At 46.1% G+C, this 24,862-nt stretch overlaps 1 pseudogene; it reads left to right on the top strand.

Moving 5' to 3' along the window:
* Positions 1–13,745: 13,745 nt before the first annotated feature.
* On the top strand, positions 13,746–13,984 carry LOC139276537 (U2 spliceosomal RNA; annotated as a pseudogene).
* The last annotated feature ends 10,878 nt before the right edge of the window (positions 13,985–24,862 follow it).

Below are 24,862 nucleotides of genomic sequence, written 5' to 3' on the forward strand. Positions count from 1 at the left end.
TCCCTTCTGCAGAATTTGGCCAGGCAATCTATTTCTAAGACTCCCAGCAGTGCTGCTCTGCATCACAAGTTAAGGAGCCAAGAGACCTCCATGCAACATCTCTCTCAGAAAGCTTAACTGGGTTTGGGAATGTGCACTGTCAGCATCATCATCATAGGCAGTCCTTCGGAATCGAGGAAGACCTGCTTCCATTCTAAACATGAATTCTTAGGTGGCTGAACAGTCCAGTACGAGAACCACAGTCCCTGTCACAGGTGGGATAGATTGTCGTTGAGGGAAAGAGTGGGTGGGACTGGCTTGCCGCACGCTCTTTCCGCTACCTGCACTTGATTTCTGCATGCTCTCGACGATGAGAGTCGAGGTGCTCAGCGCCCTCCCGGATGCACTTCCTCCACTTAGGGTGGTCTTTGGCCAGGGACTCCCAGGTGTCAGTGGGGATGTTGCACTTTATCAGGGAGGCTTTGAGGGTGTCCTTGTAACGTTTCCTCTGCCCACATTTGGCTGGTTTGCCGTGAAGAAGTTCAGAGTAGAGCGCTTGCTTTGGGAGTCTCGTGAATGGCATGCGAACAATGTGGCCTGCCCAGCGGAGCTGATCAAGTGTGGTCAGTGCTTCAATGCTGTGGGTGTTGGCCTGGTCGAGGACGCTAACGTTGGTGCGTCTGTCCTCCCAGGAGATTTGCAGGATCTTCCGAAGACATCGTTGGTGGTATTTCTCCAGTGACGTGAGGTGTCTACTGTACATGGTCCATGTCTACTAGAGACATAGTTCAATGCCCTATACCTCTGGACAAACTAATCAACCTCCTTCAGATTAAGCTGGAAATAATATCCAGTTCGAGCAACTGATCACATATCGGATCCATGGAAATGGAAATGGATAATGAAACATGATTATAATAATACAAATTCAGGGAGCCGGTCCCGTATATTTGTATCCTTGGGGAGGGTTCTGTATAAAAGTAGAATCTGCACAGCTACAGAGCCCAGCTCCCCAGTGGAAGAGTGACACACAGACGTCACTCTTCTGAAATTTAACGCATGAAGAGTACAAGCATAAAAGTGCCGATGCTGTTCCACAGCATGATTGCAGGCATTAGACTACAAACATTCAACTATTATTTCTTCAATCAAGATGAGTTGGGATTTGAGTGCAATCACTGTTGCTGTTAATAGCCTTCTCTGCTGTTGAATTCCAGCCTGAAATGAAGGTAATTAAAAACTTTAATAATTACTTGAGTTACTCTTGCCCGCCGCACCTCTGTCTGACTCTTCACACCAATTCAGTCTGCCCTCTGGGCAATGTCAAATCAGGAATCCGAACAATAGGATTAACAATCAGCTTGGATGACGGTTAAAGTAATTACTGCCTTTCTGATGAAGCATTTTATTTCAACCAGTACAGCTGCAGACTATTGAAATTTGACGTGTGTGTGTGCCTACATGCACTGTTATAAATTATTTGGATTTGTGATTAAAAGGCCTAAATTTTCAGTAACTAATGATGGTGTGCCTTTTATTCTTTGTCTGGATAGCTCTGAGGCAGCCATTTTTTTGCGGCTGGATTAGCAATAGTTCAGTGTAGGTGCATTCCAGGAGACACCCACAACAGCTCATTCCTCAGAATATGGATTCAGGCAACAGTTTGAAACACCCTACAGCCGAATCCTGTGCAAGCAATCTCAATTTCATTTGCACTTTACTTATTTTCTTTGCTGCAAGCAATCCAGCTGGCAATATTGCCTTTTTCCGTAGGTCATTGATATTCTGCCTCGTTCCACTTTAGTTTCAGATTAATTGAATGTTTATCGTGCTTTTTTTTGTCCTGTTTATCTGGGTTTCCTCACTGTGCTGGGTTATCGGTGAGCTGACTATGGTTATATTTCAGATGAAAGATGTTGGTGCTCGGGATAGGACATTTTCCCACTTTTATTTAGTTACAGGTCTATCTGTTATCTTATTGTTTAACATGCAGGTGATAAATTGAGCAATAGATGTGATTGTAGATAAAACATTCACTGTTTCAATTATTTTGTAATGCTAAAAATGGTCAATCTTTTCTAATCTTTACAGTTTGAGGTTCTGTTCATTCCAGTTGATCTCTGATTATTTCTCGATTATCCAAAGTCTTTCGCCCCCCACGCCCGCCCCCAATCCCACCTTAGAGGGGCTCACCCATCACTTGTCTACATTCAGTGTGGGTGAGTTCATACCTGAATGACGTTGCATGTATTGCATCGCAACAAAGCTGAAAACACTTCATTTCAGCGCAAATGTTTAGCAATAACCCCCCACCCACCCAATGCTGACACTTTTGGAAATACAATTTGTTTTGGAATAAGTTAGCTTTAGACGTACTGTGGGCTGGATTTTCCTGTGATTGGTGGCGGAGCAGGACTTCCGCACACCCACGTGACTGTGCCGTTGACCCAAAGCTTTTTCCTGGAGTGCCTCTCGTTATGTATGCAGGCCAGGCTTTCAGCGGTAAAGCTGCTGCCCATTGATTTACTGCGACTGGGAAGGTGGGAACTGAAGTTATGTTGACGCCTTTGAAACATAACAGCTGCCAACAGGGCCACGCACTTTTTGCAACCACACCAAAGGAAGTGAATGCCAGTGGTCAGCTCTTTCTGTCTTGTTGTCTAATGGGCTTCATTATATTTTGTCTCCACCTTTGTCTGTGCATACCATACTGGAATAATTAGCCATGCCTGCAGGGGATATCTCTGACCACCAAGCAACCTATTCTATACATGGATTTTGACTCATCGAGCCACATGATAAATGCATCATGACATCTTCTAAGGTTGCAGGCATTAAGGTGCAGGATAATGTGATTGGTGTGACATACCAGCTGGCCGTTTGTTGAATGAAAGCCTTTCCCAATGATGAAATATTGTATACGGCTTTCAAACCATGTGTTTTCCATTAATTGCTTTCTGCACCTGTGGGAACCCAATTAATCTATAGAACTGCACTTTTTGTTTTGTAGGCTCTGTAGAGAAGGTAATGAACTGTGAAGTTCATATGAATTTTGCACCAGTGATCTTTTTTATACAGCTCTGAGCTGCTATCTGACTAATATGATATAAATTCGCCCGATGCTGCTTGGAAAGATCTGGTGGCAAAAAGGTTCAAGGCCTGGTCACTTTAAGAACTATAGAAAATGCTGTGCTCCTCCATTGAAGACCTACAACCCACTTCAATCAGCATTGAAGGCATTCATGGGCAAAGAATTTCTATGTTTAGAAACCCTGTAGAATGGGTATCGACATGTTGGAAGCAAGCATCTTCCCTGATGCCTCTTTCCAAGCTCCTCAATCTAGCTTCTTTCATTTCTTCATCCTCCTTCTCTGCATAGCACAGGTCGTGTGGGATTCCCAATGGGAAATCCTCCTTCCCTGTCTCTAGTATTCACTTTAAATGGCAGCAGAACTGTCTTGTGAAACTCAAGAGCTGAAAAGAACAACATTCATTGTCCTTGAAAAGTTAAGGAAAGCTGCAATAATTTGAACAAAGCTCCACTCAGCCATCACCCCTGTGCTCACTGACCTACATTGGCAATCAGTTAAGCAGCGCCTCGATTTTCAAAATGTTCATCCTTGTTTTCAAATCCCTACATGGCCTCGCCCCTTCTTATCTCTGTAAACTCCTAATCTCCTCCAGCCCCACAACCCGCCCTCCCCCCCCACCCCCCCCACATATCTGCTCTCCTCTAATTCTGCCCTCTTGAGGATCCCTGATTATAATCACTCAAGCATTGGTGGGCGTGCTTTCTGTTGCCTATGCCCTAAGCTGTGGAACTCTCTGCCCAAACCGTTCTGCCTCTCCATCTCTCTCTCCTCCTTTGAAGATGCTCCTTAAAACCTACCTCTTTGACCAAGCTTTTAGAAACATAGAAACATAGAAAATAGGTGCAGGAGTAGGCCATTCGGCTCTTCAAGCCTGCACCGCTATTCAATGAGTTCATGGCTGAACATGCAACTTCAGTACCCCATTCCTGCTTTCTCGCCATACACCTTGATCTCCCGAGTAGTAAGGACTTCATCTAACTCCTTTTTGAATATATTTAATGAATTGGCCTCAACAACTTTCTGTGATAGAGAATTCCACAGGTTCACCACTCCCTGGGTGAAGAAGTTTCTCCTCATCTTGGTCCTAAATGGCTTACCCCTCATCCTTAGACTGTGACCCCTGGTTCTGGACTTCCCCAACATTGGGAACATTCTTCCTGCATCGAACCTGTCTGAACCCATCAGAATTTTAAACATTTCTATGAGATCCCCTCTCATTCTTCTGAACTCCAGTGAATACAAGCCCAGTTGATCCAGTCTTTCTTGATATGTTAGTCCCGCCATCCCGGGAATCAGTCTGGTGAACCTTCGCTGCACTCCCTCAAGAGCAAGAATGTCCTTCCTCAAGTTAGGAGACCAAAACTGTACACAATACTCCAGGTATGGCCTCACCAAGGCCCTGTACAACTGTAACAACACCTCCCTGCCCCTGTACTCAAATCTCCTCGCTATGAAGGCCAACATGCCATTTGCTTTCTTAACCGCATGCTGTACCTGCATGTCAACCTTCAATGACTGATCTACCATGACACCCAGGTCTCGTTGCACCTCTCCTTTTCCTAATCTGTCACCATTCAGATAATAGTCTGTCTCTCTGTTTTTACCACCAAAGTGGATAACCTCACATTTATCCACATTATACTTCATCTGCCATGCATTTGCCCACTCACCTAACCTATCCAAGTCACTCTGCAGCCTCATAGCATCCTCCTCGCAGCTCACACTGCCACTTAACTTAGTGTCATCTGCAAATTTGGAGATACTACATTTAATCCCCTCGTCTAAATCATTAATGTACAGTGTAAACAGCTGGGGCCCCAGCATAGAACCTTGCGGTACCCCACTAGTCACTGCCTGCCATTCTGAAAAGTACCCATTTACTCCTACTCTTTGCTTCCTGTCTGACAACCATTTCTCAATCCATGTCAGCACACTACCCCCAATCCCATGTGCTTTAACTTTGCACATTAATCTCTTGTGTGGGATCTTGTCGAAAGCCTTCTGAAAGTCCAAATATACCACATCAACTGGTTCTCCCTTCTCCACTCTACTGGAAACATCCTCAAAAAATTCCAGAAGATTTGTCAAGCATGATTTCCCTTTCACAAATCCATGCTGACTTGGACCTATCATGTCACCTCTTTCCAAATGCGCTGCTATGACATCCTTAGTAATTGATTCCATCATTTTACCCACTACTGAGGTCAGGCTGACCTGTCTATAAGTCCCTGTTTTCTCTCTCCCTCCTTTTTTTAAAAGTGGGGTTACATTGGCTACCCTCCACTCGATAGGGACTGATCCAGAGTCAATGGAATGTTGGAAAATGACTGACAATGCATCCTCTATTTCCAAGGCCACCTCCTTAAGTACTCTGGGATGCAGTCCATCAGGCCCTGGGGATTTATTGGCCTTCAATCCCATCAATTTCCCCAACACAATTTCCCGACTAATAAGGATTTCCCTCAGTTCCTCCTCCTTACTAGACCCTCTGACCCCTTTTATATCCGGAAGGTTGTTTGTGTTCTCCTTAGTGAAGACCGAACCAAAGTACTTGTTCAATTGGTCTGCCATTTCTTTGTTCCCTGTTATGACTTCCCCTGATTCTGACTGCAGGGGACCTACGTTTGTCTTTACTAACCTTTTTCTCTTTACATATCTATAGAAACTTTTGCAATCCGTCTTAATGTTCCCTGCAAGCTTCTTCTCGTACTCCATTTTCCCTGCCCTAATCAAACCCTTTGTCCTCCTCTGCTGAGTTCTAAATTTCTCCCAGTCCCCAGGTTCGCTGCTATTTCTGGCCAATTTGTATGCCACTTCCTTGGCTTTAATACTATCCCTGATTTCCCTTGATAGCCACGGTTGAGCCACCTTCCCTTTTTTATTTTTTACGCCAGACAGGAATGTACAATTGTTGTAGTTCATCCATGCGGTCTCTAAATGTCTGCCATTGCCCATCCACAGTCAACCCCTTAAGTGTCATTCGCCAATCTATCCTAGCCAATTCATGCCTCATACCTTCAAAGTTACCCTTCTTTAAGTTCTGGAACATGATCTCTGAACTAACTGTTTCATTCTCCATCCTAATGCAGAATTCCACCATATTATGGTCACTCTTCCCCAAGGGGCCTCGCACAACGAGATTGATAATTAATCCTCTCTCAATACACAACACCCAGTCTAAGATGGCCTCCCCCCTAGTTGGTTCCTCGACATATTGGTCTAGAAAACCATCACTTATGCATTCCAAGAAATCCTCCTCCACCGTATTGCTTCCAGTTTGGTTAGCCCAATCTATGTGCATATTAAAGTCACCCATTATAACTGCTGCACCTTTATTGCATGCACCCCTAATTTCCTGTTTGATGCCCTCCCCAACATCACTACTACTGTTTGGAGGTCTGTACACAACTCCCACTAACGTTTTTTGTCCTTTGGTGTTTTGCAGCTCTACCCATATAGATTCCACATCATCCAAGCTAATGTCCTTCCTAACTATTGCATTAATCTCCTCTTTAACCAGCAATGCTACCCCACCTCCTTTTCCTTTTATTCTATCCTTCCTGAATGTTGAATACCCCTGGATGTTGAGTTCCCAGCCCTGATCATCCTGGAGCCACGTCTCTATAATCCCAATCACATCATATTTGTTAATATCTATTTGCACAGTTAATTCATCCACTTTATTACGGATACTCCTTGCATTAAGACACAAAGCCTTCAGGCTTGTTTTTTTTAACACCCTTTGTCCTTTTAGAATTTTGCTGTACAGTGGCCCTTTTTGTTCTTTGCCTTGTGTTTCTCTGCCCTTCACTTTCCTCATCTCCTTTCTGTCTTTTGCTTTTGTCTCATTTTTGTTTCCCTCTGTCTCCCTGCATTGGTTCCCATCCCCCTGCCATATTAGTTTAACTCCTCCCCAACAGCACTAGCAAACACTCCCCCTCGGACATTGGTTCCGGTCCTGCCCAGGTGCAGACCGTCCGGTTTGTACTGGTCCCACCTCCCCCAGAACCGGTTCCAATGCCCCAGGAATTTGAATCCCTCCCTGCTGCACCACTGCTCAAGCCACGTATTCATCTGTGCTATCCTGCAATTCCTACTCTGACTAGCACGTGGCACTGGTAGCAATCCCGAGATTACTACTTTTGAGGTCCTACTTTTTAATTTAGCTCCTAGCTCCTTAAATTTGTTTCATAGGTTCTCATCCCTTTTTTTTACCTATGTCGTTGGTACCAATGTGCACCACGACAACTGGCTGTTCTCCCTCCCTTTTTAGAATGTCCTGCACCCGCTCCGAGACATCCTTGACCCTTGCACCAGGGAGGCAACATACCATCCTGGAGTCTCGGTTGTGGCCGCAGAAACACCTATCTATTCCCCTCACAATTGAATCCCCTATCACTATCGCTCTCCCACTCTTTTTCCTGCCCTCCTGTGCAACAGAGCCAGCCATGGTGCCATGAACTTGGCTGCTGCTGCCCTCCCCTGATGAGTCATCCCCCTCAACAGTACTCAAAGCAGTGTATCTGTTTTGCAGGGGAATGACCACAGAGGACCCCTGCACTATCTTCCTTGCACTACTCTTCCTGCTAGTCTTCCATTTCCTAGCTGGCTGTGGACCCTTCTCCTGCGGTAAGACCAACTCGCTACACGTGCTACTCACATCATTCTCAGCATCGTGGATGCTCCAGAGTGAATCCACCCTCAGCTCCAATTCCGCAACGTGGTCCGTCAGGAGCTGGAAGTGGATACACTTCCCGCAGATGGAGTCGTCAGGGACACCGGAAGTGTCCCTGAGTTCCCATATGGTACAGGAGGAGCATATCACGTGACTGAGCTCTCCTGCCATGACTTAACCCTTAGATACCCTTAAATTGGTGACAACACTGTTACAGGTTACTTACTGATATAAAAAAGAAAAAGAAAAACTACTCACCAATCACCAGCCAATCAATTACCCCTTTGGCTGTGACGTCACTTTTTGATTCCTTTCTACTTCTTTTCTGCTTTCTCTCCCGGCCTCACAATGCTGCTCCCGCCTCTCGCCGACTGCCGCTGCCTGTGGAACAGCCGCTGGGCCTTATATAGGCCTCACCACGCTGCTCCCACCTCTCGCCGACTGCCGCTGCCTGTGGAACAGCCGCTGGGCCTTTTATAGGCCTCACCATGCTGCTCCCGCCTCTCGCCGACTGCCGCTGCCTGTGGAACACCCGCTGGGCCTTTTATAGGCCTCACCACGCTGCTCCCACCTCTCGCCGACTGCCGCTGCCTGTGGAACACCCGCTGGGCCTTTTATAGGCCTCACCATGCTGCTCCCACCTCTCGCCGACTGCCGCTGCCTGTGGAACACCCGCTGGGCCTTTTATAGGCCTCACCATGCTGCTCCCACCTCTCGCCGACTGCCGCTGCCTGTGGAACAGCCGCTGGGCCTTTTATTGGCCTCACCACGCTGCTCCCGCCTCTCGCCAACTGCCGCCTGCCCTAATTTTGGTCACCTGCCCTAATTTTTCCTTGTGTGGCTCAGTGTCAAATTTTTAAAAATCTTTTAATACTCCTGTGCAGCACCTTGGGACATTTTACAATGTTAAGGCGTTATATAAATACAAGTTATTGTTGGTGTGTTTCCTATTGGGTTAAGAACATTATTCATGGAAATTGTGGCAAGACCTTGGCCGTGCCTACCGGCCCTCATGTACATGTGGCGATATGGGCTCATGGTGAATGGTATTGGCGTTTGGTGGGATTATAAGCAGAACATTTTGGTGGCTATTTTGGGTGGCAGAATTGTGGCAGTAAGCCATTTGACTCTTCATACTGCCTTAAAATCACTCTCAAGCCAACAGTTTTCTGAAGGAAAATCCAGCCCATAATTTTTCAGTTGTGCAGAGCCTCACCTACTAGAAGTGTCTATTTGGAAATCATATGAATGCACATCATGGGTGGCATATGTGCGCAATTTCGAATATCTGCTCCCGACAGTTAAGCCTCTGGATCAAGAGCACACAAGTTGGAAAATTTATCCTCTCCTGTTTGAGGTGGTATATTGTAATCACATGCATATCCAACAGAGGGAGCCTCAGTCTGGGCGAAAACATGACCATTCATTTGGAGAACTCTTGGCTGAATGGAAGACCGTCAACAGGTTAGAAATGAAGCTGAAGGAACAAAATGCAGAAATAGTGATCTTGTAAAAGGAATGGTTTCTTTTGAATATGATGCACAAGCATTCAGCTTGAAAAGAAAATGTATTCCCAATTTAATCCTGTAGTGGTTCTTAGCTTAAACTAATTTATACCTACATCGAATAAGGGATAAAAACATGGTGTTTCTTTATCTTTTATATGGATGATACTAATCCAAATAACAACATATTGGGCTCAATTTTTCCCAAAGCATTTTTTTGGCGTACTTGAAGAGTTACACCTGACTTTTGGGGGCCTAAGTACACCAAAAAAAATATTCTAAGTTCCCCGTTGGATTTCTTCATTTTGGCGTGGCGTAACCCGACCTTTAGTTTTGAGGGTGGAGTCTTGATCTGTGCCAAAAAGATCAGGCTGCCATGGTAACCAGGGACACAATGTGAGCTGAGGCTGCAAAATGAAGCATTCAGCCAGCTCCCCACAATTAATAGAATTGAAAAACACATAGCAGCAACTTACCTCCAACCCCGCCCGAAGGGCTTGCCAGTCCCGTCCCATTCTCGGTCCCCATTTCTCTCTCTTGGTCTCTGTCTCTGTCTCTGTCTTTCTCTGTCTCTGTATGTATGTGTGTGAACCTGGGACCGAGAATGGGGCTGGACCGGGAGAATGGGGACCGAGAATGGGGCCGGACCGGGAGAATGGGGACCGAGAATGGGGCCGGACTGGCAAGCCCTACAGGCGGGGTTGGAGGTAAGTTGCTGCTATGTGTTTTTCAATTCTTTTAGTGTGTCCGGGCATCTGCTGTGCCGATTTTGATATCTGCGACAATTTCCTTAACTCTCCAGAAGGTTTTTCTGGAGAGGCCACATACACTGGCCTAAACAGAACTGGAGTAATTCTCAGCTGACCAAACTTCCCTAAATGGCCAGAATTGGCACGGGTGGCTGGTTACGCTCCCTTTGGCTGAAACAAAAGTGACCTAAAAAAATTGTAACTGAGTTACACTGGTGCAAATTGACTGGGGAAACTGGGTATTTTTAAGTTAGGCCAAAAAGAGCAGCCTGCTCCAAAAAAAACGGCGCAAATCACTGGGGAAAATTGAGCCCATTGTAGTTATACAAATATCATTTATTGGAATGGATTTTGTGATGTCGGTTTGTGGACAAGTTGACTCCAATTAAAAACAAAGAAAACTATGTATTTCTGTAATCAGTTTGAGTGAACTCTGCAACCTAGATTATCACCTATAGTTTTAGCAGTTAAGCTAGATGATCCAGGTAAGCAAGATAGGTGTGATACATGTCAATCTCAGAAAGGCTACCTAACAGTTTCAGAAGAGCTAATGCGGCCCCAAATACTGACAACTCAAAAACAGCATACATCTGAAAAACACCCCCGAATGCTTGACTATACCCAAGGCCACTGCTTCAAGGTGACTGAATAAATTACATTTCTTTTTGTTATTTTGGATTTTGGGATTTAAGGGGTCACACTTGTTTTTTTGGTGAAAACTGACACCCATGAGGTTCACATATGCATAGTTCATTATTATTTCAAGTGGACATCAGCATTTCCAGAAGCTTGGAAAACATCTGATTCAGGGACCACTTCAATCCACAGTGGCTGACTCACCTCTGCATTGGCAGCAGAATCACGAGATGATGTTGAAGAATATGACAACTTTTCTTCATTCAGGGGACATCGTTCCCCTCTAAATCTAAACATTCAGGGGTAATATGGATGTTTAATGTTTGTCAGTACTGTATGATAAACAAATCATATAAAGGTGTCAGCTGTCGCTCAGTGGGTAGTGCTCTCCCCTCTGAATCAGTAGGTGTGGGTTCAAGTCCCACTGCATAGATTTAAGCACATAATCCAGGCTGACACTTCAGTGCAGGACAGAGGGAGTGCTGCACTATTGGAGGTGCCGTCTTTTAGATGAGACAAAGCAATGCTCTGTCAGGTGGACGTGAAAGATCCTGTGGCACTATTCTGAAGAAGAGCAGCAGAATTCTCCCCAGTGCCCTAGTCAATATTTATCCCTCGTCCATCATCATGAAAACAAATTATTTGGTCATTTTCGCAAAGCTGTTTGTGGGACCTTGCACAAATTGGTTGCCACATTTCCTTTATTACAACAGTGATTACACCTCAAAAGTGCTTCACTGGCTGTAAAGCGCTTTGGGACATCCTGAAGTCATGTAGGTGCTATATAAATGGAATTGATTTTTATAAAGCTGAACTTGCCTCTGTTGTTAAAGTACAGCTGCCATGTTAATTCTCGGCCGCACTCCCACTCTGATCTCTCTGTCCTTGATCTCCTGCACTGTTCTAATAAAGCTTAATGGATACCTGAGGAACGCCACCTCGTCTTTCAAATAGGCACTTTACAGCCTTCCAAATTTAACAGTGAGTTCAACAATTTCAGATCATAAACACTGCTCTCATTTCTGCGGACAGCAGCTGTTGATAATGATTCTGCTATTGTCATTTACACCTCTTCTACACCCATCTTTTGTTTCTTTACTTGTCCCATTACCATCCCCTTTTGTCTTGCACCATGGTACCTGTTATCATTTAATCTCTGCTGCGTCCCAGCCTATCACAGACCTTCCCCTTTGTTCTTTCCTCCCTTCTCCCTTTCCCTGTCTCTGTACTTGCTTAAAACCTGTTCCATTTCTAACCTTTTTCAAACCTGACGAAAGGTCATTGACCTGAAACGTTAACTCTGTTTCTCTCTCCACAGATGCTGCCTAACCTGCTGAGTATTTCCAGTATTTTCTGTTTTTATTTCCAATTTCCAGTATCTGTAGTATATTGTTTTTGAAATGAGGGTATTGTTGTGCAATGAGATACTGTCTCGCACCCTCTAGCTAGGAGGTATTTGTTGTGTATCTGTAAAGCATGCACTCCCATGTTCCGCCACCAGGGAGCTCATCCCCTGAAGTCCCAAGGGATCCCAGCATCCCTTGGGAGCACTGTATATAAGCCGGCCTCTAAGGCCTGTTCCTCACTCTGGAGCGTCTTATTAAAGACTGAGGTCATTGTTAGTTTAACTTCCCTGTGTGCAGCCTCATCTGTGTTAGGAACACAATAACTGGTGACGAGAATATGAATCCAACGCAAAGATGCAGCAAACTGTGGGCATCCTGGAGAAGTTCTCGGAAGGTGAGGACTGGAAGCCTATGTCGAACGGCTAGACCAGTACTTTGCAGCCAACGAGCTGGACAGAGAAGCAAGCACTGCAAAAAGGAGAGCGGTCCTCCTCACAGTCTGCGGGGCACCGACCTACAGCCTAATGAAGAATCTTCTGGTTCCAGTGAAACCCACAGATAAATCATATGAGGAGCTGTTACATTGGTTCACGAGCATCTTAACCCGAGGGAGAGCGTGCTGATGTCGAGGTATCGGTTCTAAACGTGCCAGCGATCTGAAGGTCAGGAAGTGGCGAACTACGTCGCTGAGCTAAGGCGACTTACAGCACAATGTGAGTTTGATGGCTACCTGGAGCAAATGCTCAGAGACTTTTTTTGTACTGGGCATTGGCCACGAGACCATCCTACAAAAACTTTTGACTGTAGAGACACCGACCCTCAGTAAGGCCATTGCGATAGCACAAGTGTTTATGTCCACCAGTGATAACACCAAACAAATTTCTCAGCACACAAGTGCTAGCAATATTCATAAATTAACCGGAACTGTGTTTGCGAGCAGAAATGTACAGGGCAGAAACCACGAGTCTGCAACTGCTAGAAGGCCTCAGGTGACCCAGATGACTCAGAATCCCCAACAAAGGATGAATGAAAGGCAATTCACACCTTGTTGGCGCTGTGGAGGCTTCCATTCAGCCTATTCATGCCGCTTCAAAGGGTATGTTTGCAAGAGCTGTGGAACAAATGGATACCTCCAACGAGCTTGCAAATGAGCTGCAAGCTCTGCAAAACCTGCTAACCACCACGAGGCAGAGGAACATCGGTCCATGGTGGATCAAAGCAATTTCGAGCCTCAGAGAGAGGAGGCAGATGCTGAAGTACATGGGGTGCACACATTTTTGACGAAATGTCCACCTATAATGCTAAACGTAAAACTGAATGGCTTAACCGTAGCCATGGAACTGGACACTGGCGTTAGCCAATCCATCATGACTAAAAAGATGTTTGAGAGACTGTGATGCAACGGAGGTGTGTGGGGGACCTGACCCATCCACCTCCATGGCACGAACCTGGTATTGCAGTACTTCCAGGAACGGTGCAGTGGCTCTAGGCCTTTTGGCTAAGAGCATTGGCGCAGAGTGATCCTTGACTGGTGCAGGGTGACCTCTGGCGTTTGTGACTTGACAAAGAATTGGAAACGATTGGCTACGAATTTATAAAAAAAAAAAAGTACTTCCAGGAACTGTGCAGTGGCTCTAGGCCTTTTGGCTAAGAGCATTGGCGCAGAGTGATCCTTGGCGTGTGCAAGGTGACCTCTGGCGTTTGTGATTTGACAAAGAATTGGAACAATTGGCTACGAATTTCAAAAAAAAAAAGGCATTCAGATCGCTTCTCGGCCTTTTGGCTAAGATCATGCGTAACTGACCTGACAGGGGAGTAACCACCATAACCCCAAGGTGGTTCTCCCTGGATCAGGAAGGTATATGCTTGCTTTTTTGGAAATAGGAGGTGGGTGGGGTGGCTTGACCTATCCACCTCCACGGAGGTGTGTGGGGGGCCTGACCCATCCACCTCCATGGCACGAACCTGGTATTGCAGTACTTCCAGGAACGGTGCAGTGGCTCTAGGCCTTTTGGCTAAGAGCATTGGCGCAGAGTGATCCTTGATGTGTGCAAGGTGACCTCTGGCATTTGTGATTTGACAAAGAATTGGAACAATTGGCTACGAATTTCAAAAAAAAAAACAAGGCATTCAGACCTTTTGGCTAAGATCATGTGTAACTGACCTGACAGGGGAGTAACCATGACCCCAACGTGGTTCTCCCTGGATCAGGAAGGTGGTTCTCCTATGCTTTTTGGAAATAGGAGGTGGGTGGGGTGGCTTGACCCATCCACCTCCACGGAGGTGTGTGGGGTTGCTGACCCATCCACCTCCATGGCACGAACCTGGTATTGCAGTACTTCCAGGAACGGTGCTTGGGCTCTAGGCCTTTTGGCTAAGAGCATTAGCGCAGGGTGATCCTTGATGTGTGCAAGGTGACCTCTGGCGTTTGTGATCTGACAAAGAATTGGAAAGATTGGCTACGAAAAATTAAAAAAAAACAAAAAACAAGGCATTCAGACCAGCCCTGAGCCCCATCCACACAAAACTGAGAATGTACACCAAAGAGCTTATCACTGTCCTGGGCAGCGCCATGGTCAAGGTCACCTACGAGGGCACGATGCACGAACTGCCACTCTGGATTGTCCTGGGCGATGGTCCCACACTGCTTGGAAGGAGATGGCTGGGCAAAATCCGCTGGAACTGGGATGACATCCGAGCGCTATCACATGTTGATGAGGCTTCATGTACCCAGGTTCTTAACAAATTTCCTTCCCTTTTTGAGCCAGGCATTGGAAACTTTTCCGGGGTGAAGGTGCGGATCCAGAGGCACGACCCATTCACCACAAGGCGCGAGCGGTGCCTCACATGATGAGGGAGAGAGTAGAAATCGAGCTGGACAGGCTGCAACGCGAGGGCATCATCTCCCCAGCCGCATTCAGCGAGTGGGCCAGCCCGATTGTTCCATTACTCAAAAGTGATGGCGCGGTCAGGATTTGCGGCGATTATAAAGTAACTATTAATTGTTTCTCGCTACAGGACCAATACCCGCTACCTAAGGCAGACGACCTATTTGCGATGCTGGCAGGAGGCAAGTCGTTCACCAAGCTCGACCTGACTTGGACCTACATGATACAGGAGCTGGAGGAGTCTTCAAAGGGCCTCACCTGCATCAACACGCACAAGGGACTGTTCATCTACAACAGATGCCCGTTTGAAATTCGGTCGGCTGCAACGATCTTCCAGAGAAACATGGAGAGCCTACTCAAGTCGGTACCATACATGATGGTCTTTCAGGACGACATATTGGTCATGGGTCGGGACACCTACAAAACCTGGAGGAGGTCCTCCAGCGACTGGATTGCATAGGGCTGCGGCTGAAGACGTCGAAATGCGTCTTCATGGCAACAGAAGTGGAGTTTTTGGGGAGAAAGATCGCGGCGGACGGCATTCGGCCCACAGACGCCAAGGCACAGGCTATCAGGAACGTGCCCAGGCCACAGAACATCACGGAGCTGCATTCCTGGAACTCCTCAACTATTTTGGTAACTTCCTACCAGGGTTAAGCACCCTTTTAGAGCCCCCTACATGTGTTATTGCGCAAAGGTGAGAATTGGCTATGGGGGAAAAAAACAAGTAACTGCTTTTGAGAAAGCCAGACACATTTTATGCTCCAACAAGCTGCTTGTATTGTATAACCCATGTAAAAGACTTGTGCTAGCATGTGATGCATCGTCGTACGGAGTCGGGTGTGTATTACAAGAAGCCAACGTTGCAGGGAAGTTGCAACCTGTCGCCTATGCTTCCAGGAACTTGTCTAAGGCCGAGAGATCCTACAGCACGATTAAGAAAGAGGCATTCGCATAAGTGTTCAGGGTAAAGAAAATGCATCAGTTCCTGTTTTGCCTCAAATTTGAGCTGGAAACTGATTACAAGCCCCTCACATTCCTGTTCGCTGAAAACAAGGAGATAAATACTAATGCCTCAGCCCGCATACAAAGGTGGGCACTCGCGCTATCAGCATATAACTATACCATCCGCCACAGGTCAGGCACCGAGAACTGTGCGGATGCTCTCAGTTGGCTACCATTGCCACCATGAGAGTGGAAATGGCGCAGCCTGCAAACTTGTGGATGGTGGCACAGCCCGCAGACTTGTTGATGGTCATGGAAGCGTTTGAAAATGATAAATCACCTGTCACGGCCCGCCAGATTAGGACTTGGACCAGCCAAGATCCTCTGCTGTCCCGAGTAAAAAACTGTGTACTGCATGGGAGCTGGGCCAGCATCTCCGTTGAAATGCAAGAGCCAATCAAGCTGTTCCAGCGGCGAAAGGATGAGCTGTCCATTCAGGCAGACTGCCTGTTGTGGGGTAACCGTGTAGTGCTACCAAAAAAGGACAGGGAAACGTTCATCTCGGATCTCCACAGCACACACCCGGGTATAGTAATGATGAAAGCGATAGCCAGATCCCACGTGTGGTGGCCCGGTATTGACTCTGACTTAGAGTCCTGTATACGGCAATGCAGCGTATGTGCTCAGTTGAGCAACGCGCCCAGAGAGGCACCACTAAGTTTATGGTCCTGGCCCTCCAGACCATGGTCGAGGATCCATGTTGACTATGTGGGCCCGTTTCTCGGAAAAATTTTCCTGGTGATGGTGGATGCTTTTTCAAAATGGATTGAATGTGAAATAATGTTGGGAAGCACCGCCACCGCCATTATTGAAAGCCTGAGGGCCATATTTGCCACCCACGGCCTGTTTGACTTACTGGTCAGTGACAACGGGCCATGTTTCACCAGTGCCGAATTTAAAGAATTCATGACCCGCAATTGGATCAAACATGTCACCTCGGCCCCATTTAAACCAGCCTCCAATGGGCAGGCAGAGCGGGCAGTACAAACCATCAAACAGAGCCTCAAACCAGTCACAGAAGGCTCACTCCAAACCCGCCTGTCCCGAGTACTGCTCAGCTACCGCACGAGACCCCACTCGCTCACAGGGGTGCCCCCGGCTGAGCTTCTCATGAAAAGGACACTTAAAACCAGATTCTTGCTGGTTCATCCCAACCTGCATGATCAGGTAGAGAGCAGGAGACAGCAACAAAATGTAAATGGTGGTCGCTCCACTGTGTCACGGGAAATTGATCTGAATGACCCTGTGTATGTGCTAAACTATGGACATGGTCCCAAGTGGATCGCGGGCACGATGATAGCTAAAGAAGGGAATAGGTTGTTTGTTGTCAAACTAGACAATGGACAAATTTGCAGAAAGCACCTGGACCAAACGAGACTGCGGTTCACAGACTGCCCTGAACAACCCACAGCAGGCACCACCTTTTTTGAGCCCACAACACACACCCAAAGGATCAACGACACCATGCCGGACCAGGAAATCAAACCCATCATGCCCAACAGCCCAGCAAGGCCAGGCTCACCTAGCAGCCATGCAGGGCCAACAACACATCAGCCCAGTGAGGGCACAGCCAACACACTAGAACAGACATTTGTACGGAGGTGGTCCACCAGGGAAAGAAAAGCTCCCAACCGCCTCACCTTGTAAATAGTTTTCACTTTGACTTTGGGAGGGGGAGTGATGTTGTATATCTGTAAAGCATGCACTCCCATGTTCCGACACCAGGAAGCTCATCCCCTGAAGTCCCAAGGGATCCCAGCATCCCTTGGGAGCACTGTATATAAGGCCTGTTCCTCACTCTGGAGTGTCTTATTTAAGACTGAGGTCACTGTTACTTTAACCTCCCTGTGTGCAGCCTCATCTGTGTTCGGAACACAATAGTATTGATATAATATATAGTGCCCTCTAGCTAGGAGGCACAGGGAGCTGTATTAAGAGAGAGGATCTGTGAAGGAATGCCATGTTAAAACTCCACATGGTTGACTGAGATTGTCTAAATAAATAGAGTTAAGTTGAACTAAGAGTGTTCAAGAGACTATAAAATACACCAGTCAACTATTTTAACGCTGGAATTCAGTTACGGAAAATATACTTCCTTTGTAAAGCTAATGTTTGTGACTTGAGCATGTGTTAGAGGGTATTAGGTGCTGGAAGTTAATGAAGGGTGCTAATGAACCCTTGAAGCTTCGAGTCTTTGCTCCCACTGACACTTTTCCTGGTTCTAGTCTCCTGTGCTTTTTTTTCCCCTTCTCATCATCTTGTGCTTCTTGTGTACAATTCCATTTCACCTGCCTGTAATTGGCCACACTCTGGTTTCCTTAAATCACCTCACAAAGCACCCTGGGTTCCTGTTGTGCATGTGTGCGATGCTTCAGCGCATGTGCAGAAAAGCTGACCGCATGATACTTTGTGGGGCAACTTAAAATGTCCCAGCAACAGCAAGAATTTGTGTTGTCACGGGAATAGCACAAAGTGTACTCTGCAAAAGCAGATGGTTAGCAACCATGGGCGTAAAAAAGTAATGTCAAATTGGAGAGCCTGTTCGACTTTGAGATGTCAGGAGCTCAGGAAGAATAGAAAACATTCTGGAGGCTTTAACATAAATTGAATGATGAAGGATAATCTTACAATAAAAATATTTCACGTTGATTTTCTATGTACTGAGGAGATAATGTTGTGTACTGTGCAATGGGATTGTGGGCGAATTCAGCACAACCACTTTAACCAAGGTGAACTCCCTCCACTGTGCGATTGTTTATAATTTCACCTGCCATTTCAGTGGCATTGCAGGATTTTATTTTCCTTTTACTGAACAATTTTGAGCTTAGTTGTCTTTTAAGAGTGGCAATAAAATTGAAGCAGCCAATAAATTGACCCAATAAAAAAGTCAAACCATTAAAAACCGATAAATCCTCGCATACTGTGGCGCACAGAAACTCAGCAGGAGCATCTCTCCAGGTCACACCCTGGTTAGCAAATCGGAAAAGAGTGATGGTAAAGAAATTAAAAGGTTATCCCACCCTCGGTGGTGCCTTTTAATAATGGGACAGTTACAATGTCAACTGTGATAAACAATGTCAAACGGAGGTCTGATAATATCACTGGGGGAGTTGGGCTTTGAGGAATGTGTGGAAGCTGAATTGTCCAAACATTTAAAGATGGATTCTAGGGGTACAGTAGTGTGGAGATCATGGGAATGGATGAGAAGCCCAGAGGTCCTCAGTTCAAATCCTACCATGGCTAGTTGTGAAATTGAATTCAATAAATCTGTTTTTTAGTGACTGGGGGAAAATTGACTGTGAAGGCTACGGCTAAGCATTGTTATAAAAACAAAATTGGGTGACTAAAGTCCTTCAGGAAAGGGAAACATGCCATCATTGTGTGACTCCAGTCGTAATGCTCTCTGAATTGGAATAATCACTCAAGACCGAAATGGTTCAAGAAGATGGACCATCTTCAGCCACTCCGAGCAATTAGGGATGGATAATGACTCATAAAGAAAGAAAGAAAGACTTGGATTTATATAGCGCCTTTCACGACCACCGAACGTCTCAAAGTGCTTTACAACCAATTAAGTACTTTTACAGTGTAGTCATTGTTGTAATGGTGACAAATGAAAAGAAACAGCTGGATATCTAAAACAACAGCAGACAATTGTGGAAATTCACAGCAGGTCAGTCAGCACCTGAAAGAGAAAAGCTGAATTCCGTCAAGTCCATCGCATCCTGCTCATGAGATGTGACATACACTTACAGTGCTCAGTTTAACTGCAGTGCTTCAACAACTGGGCCATTTCAAACATGTTTATTAGTTCAACTCAATCACACTCAAACACCACCAAAAACATTTTAGTGTTAACTGTCTCACTATTCAACAGAAAAAAACCCTGAAGGATGCTAAAATTCCAATTAACTTTTTGTACCTATTTTCAAACAACTACAACAACAGCAACTTACACGTATAGAGCAATTTAATGTAGAAAAATGTCCCGAGGCACTTCACTGCAATGAAATCTTGACACCAATCGACTACAAATAGCGAGACTCTGAGGTGTTACCAATAAATACTAGGATTCACTTAGAAAGTCACATAAATCAAAATCATCATCATCATAGGCAGTCCCTCGGGATCGAGGAAGACTTGCTTCCACTCTTAGCATGAGTTCTTAGGTGGCTGAACAGTCCAATACGAAAACCACAGTTTCTGTCACAGGTGGGACAGATAGTCGTTGAGGGAACGGGTGGGTGGGACTGGTTTGCCGTACACTCCTTCCGCTGCCTGCGTTTGATTTCTGCATGCTCTTGGCGACGATACTCGAGGAGCTCAGCGACCTCGCGAATGCACTTCCGCCACTTACGGCGGTCTATGGCCAAGGACTCCCAAATGTCAGTGGGGATGTTGCACTTTATCAGGGAGGCTTTGAGAGTGTCCTTGTAACGTTTCCTCTGCCCACCTTTGGCTCGTTTGCCGTGGGCGAGTTCCGAGTAGAGCGCTTGCTTTGGGAGTCTTGTGTCTGGCATGCGAACTATGTGGCCTGCTCAGCGGAGCTGATCAAGTGTGGTCAGTGCTTCAATGCTGGGGATGTAGGCCTGGACGAGGACGCTAATGTTTGTGCGTCTGTCCTCCCAGGGGATTTGCAGGATCTTGTGGACACATCGCTGGTGGTATTTCTCCAGCGACTTGAGGTGTCTACTGTAGATGGTCCCCGTCTCTGAGCCATATAGGAGGGCGGTATTACTACGGCCCTGTCGACCATGAGCTTGGTGGCAGTTTTGAGGGACTGATCTTCAAACACTCTTTTCCTCAGATAGCCGAAGGCTGCACTGGAGGCGGTGTTGGATCTCATCATCAATGCTGCTCTTGTTGATAGGAGGCTCCCGAGATAGGGGAAGTGGTCCACGTTGTCCAGGGCCACAGCGCGCATCTTGATGTTTGGGGGGCAGTGCTGTGCGGCGAGGACAGGTTGGTGTAGGACCTTTGTCTTACTAATGTTTAGCATAAGGCCCATGCTTTCATATGCCTCGGAAATACGTCGACTATGTCCTGAAGTTCAGCTTCTGTGTGTGCACAGACGCAGGCATCATCCGCGTACTGTAGCTCGACGACAGAGGTTGGAGTGGTCTTGGACTTGGCCTGGAGACGGCGAAGGTTGAACAGCTTCCCACTGGTTCTGTAGTTTAGTTCCACTCCAGCGGGGAGCTTATCAACTGTGAGGTGGAGCCTGGCAGCGAAGAAGATTGAGAAGAGGGTTGGGGCGATGTCGCAGCCCTGCTTGACCCCGGTCCGGACATGAATTGGGTCTGTGATGGATCCGTTGGTAGTAAGGCTGATAGTACGTAAGCACACATAACCCAAGTCCTTAACTCATCAAGGAACTACTTCCTTTGTTTTTAGCCAGCTCAAAGTCAGGGTTGGTACAAAAAACCTGGGGCAATAACTGGATAAATCTCCCCACACTTAACTGGCACATCCGTAGACTTTGCAACCAGCATTCATCTGTGCTGACATATTTCCCCTAACTCCCCTGAACCACTCAAGTATAGCACCTCACCTTATCTTAAGGTGCTTTTAACAGGCATTCCTAAAGCACAGGCATTTTTTTAAAAAGACAGAAATTTTGGCTGCTGTTTAGTTATGGAAGGAACACATTCCTTAGAATTGTTTTTTCGACCAGCAGATGGCAAAGTTGTAATATTAGGGATAATTCCACAACTGTTCACAGTCCAATATCACCATCCGCTGGTAGAAATCATATTGCATGATTAAAAGTAACCTTTCCAAAGAGGTATTCTGATCCATTTTGGCTTCTTAGAGGAAAGTGAACATTTTGATCTTCTTCTATCTCTAGTTTGAGTGTGTATTTTGCTTTGATATTTTTCCTTGTAAGATATTACTAGTGGCTTAGGTCTCAGTAGCAAAGCAGAGAATGAAGGAATTTTGTACGGAACTTCAACAAAATCTAACAGTAATGAAGACATAAGCAGCTACGTTTAACACATCGACCTGAAGCGTTAACTTTGTTTCTCTCCAAAGATGCTGCCTGGCTTGCAGAGATTTGCAGCATTTTCAGTATCTATTTTACATTCAACAACAATTTCATTAATAATTTGAAGCAATTTTTTTGTTTGTTTTGTTATTAAGCATTGAGGAAAAAACACACACATTGTAATGCTCAATCTCAGTGCTTACTTTTAATTCTCAGATTTAAGCAACTAAGACTATGATATTCTGCCCAGTCATGCATCACCTTACAAATATAGGAACAGGGTAGGCCATTCAGCCCCTCGAGCCTGCTCCGCCATTCAGTTGGATCATGGCTGATCTGTACCACTGCTCAATTTACCTGCTTTAGCTCCCTAATCCATGATTTCCTTACCTTACCTTACCTTACCTTACCGAACAGCAATGTCAATCTCAGTTTTGAAGGTTTGAAACCTTCTTTCTTCCTTGTGTTTTTGACTGCCCTACTGTTTTCCTCCAGCACTCTTGTGCTACCTATAATACAAAGAGGTTAACATCAGGTTACGGTCATGGATGGTTTCCTGCCGGCACGGCTACATTCTCTCTGATCCTCCCACCAATTTCTTTTCGTCGCAGATTCCAGAACTTGCTCCAACACTGGTCAGTTCCAATTAAACATCACTGTCTCTCCTAGAACTTTCAGTGTCGTTTTGTTTTACACTCTGAATTGCTCCAATAGAAATCCTACAGAGAGGGAACATTATTTTCCTTGATTGCTTCAGATTCAACGGGGGCTAAATTGAATAGGGGATTGCGATGCACAATTAGCACGTACCCATTGATTGACATGCAGGCATCATGCCAACTTCATGCTGCCAGCTCATTGTAATGATTTCTGCGTCCAGCCAGCATGAACCACACTGTTCATTGGCTGCCTGCATCAGCAGGGGGCCCTAAATAGTAACTTCCTAGAACCACATAAAGCTAGCCTGCACTGCTTAAGGCTAGCTTGCACCTCTTCAAGGGAGGCACATTGGAGCAGGAGTGAATCTCTCCTGGGAAACAATGAGGAATGGCACAACATGGGAGAGAGCGGACTGCAAGGTTTTCAGATGCTGTATTGAAGGTCTTCGTGGAGGAGGATGATAGGAGAGATATCCTATATCCAGAGGTTGGGGGAGGGGGCGAGGGCAAGGGCAGGAGGCCCTACAGACACATGGTCAAAAGGCAGTGGGAACAGTTAGCTGTGGAAATCAATTTCAGGAGTTGAGTCCAAGGACCTGAATGCAGTGCCACAAGTAGTTTGATGATCTCAAACAAATGTTCAAGGTCAGTGAATACATCGTCAAATGCCATATCCTACCAACTGCATCACCAGCCTCAGACACTGCTCAATTCACCATCTCCTCATCACTCACCTACCAACAATCTCTATCATTCAGGACTCATACCTAACATTCATATGCTTCACCTCACCCTCACACACTTATCACTGCTGCAAGCCTTACACCCATATCTCACAGCTTGTACACACTGCCATATATTCAACCATGACAGCCACATCACCCAAACATATTTCACAACTCTCATTTGACACACTTCCATCTCTTTTGCAGGACAAGGTGGTGTATACCCGGAGGTAGCAGCAGCTAACCGGAGTGGGAGAGGCACGCCTGCATGTCCTAACTCACATGGCGGAGACGGTGCTGGCCATTATTGGAATGGTCATTGCTGAGACCGTGGCCAGCGGCGGGGCTGAAACCATAGAAGATGACGGTATCCTGAAACCTAATCCTCATTCTAACATCCCACTTCCCCTTCATCCCACAATCTCTTCTGATTTACAAGCTGCAGATGGTATAAGTATACACCTTTTACTTTCCCGCCAGCCCCCCCCACCACTCCCCACTTCACTCCATCTACTCACCACAACCTTGTGCCTTTTTCCTCTCAGATACCCAAGAGGCCCGGCTATGGAGGAAGACCAAGAAGAGAGAGAAGATGAAGGCACACTCACAGTGACCAGCTCAGAAAATGATACTGCGTGTATCTTACATAGAAACATAGAAACATAGAAAATAGGTGCAGGAGTAGCCCTTCGAGCCTGCACCACTATTCAATAAGATCATGGCTGATCATTCACCTCAGTACCCCTTTCCTGCTTTCTCTCCATACCCCTTGATCCCTTTAGCCATAAGGGCCATATATCACTCCCTCTTGAATATATCCAATGAACTGGCATCAACAACTCTCTGCGGGAGGGAATTCCACAGGTTAACAACTCTCTGAGTGAAGAAGCTTCTCCTCATCTCAGTCCTAAATCCCCTTATCCTTAGATGATGTCCCCTGGTTCTGGACTTCCCCAACATCGGGAACATTCTTCCTGCATCTAACTTGTCCAGTCCCGTCAGAATTTTATATGTTTCTATGAGATCCCCTCTCATCCTTCTAAACTCCAGTGAATACAGGCCCAAGAGAACCAGTCGCTCTCATACGTCAGTCCTGCCATCCTGGGAATCAGTCTGGTGAACCTTCGCTGCACTCCCTCAATAGCAAGAATGTCCTTCCTCAGATTAGGAGACCAAAACTGAACACAATATTCCAGGTGAGGCCTCACTAAGGCCCTGTACAACTGCAGTAAGATCTCCCTGCTCCTATACTCAAATCCCCTAGCTATGAAAGCCAACATACCATTTGCCTTCTTCACCGCCTGCTGGACCTGCATGCCAACTTTCAATGACTGATGTACCATGACACCCAGGTCTCATTGCATCTCGCCTTTTCCTAACCTGCCGCCATTCAGATAATATTTTGCCTTTGTGTTTTACCCACCAAAATGGATAACCTCACATTTATCCACATTATACTGCATCTGCCACACGTTTGCCCACTCACCTAACCTGTCCAATTCACCCTGCAGCCTTTTAGCGTCCTCCTCACAGCTCACACCGCCACCCAGCTTCGTGTCATCTGCAAACTTGGAGATATTATACTCAATTCCCTCATCCAAATCATTAATGTATATT

The sequence above is a fragment of the Pristiophorus japonicus genome, chromosome 11, assembly GCF_044704955.1.
Source record: "Pristiophorus japonicus isolate sPriJap1 chromosome 11, sPriJap1.hap1, whole genome shotgun sequence".
In the NCBI taxonomy this organism is placed as follows: Eukaryota; Metazoa; Chordata; class Chondrichthyes; family Pristiophoridae; genus Pristiophorus; species Pristiophorus japonicus.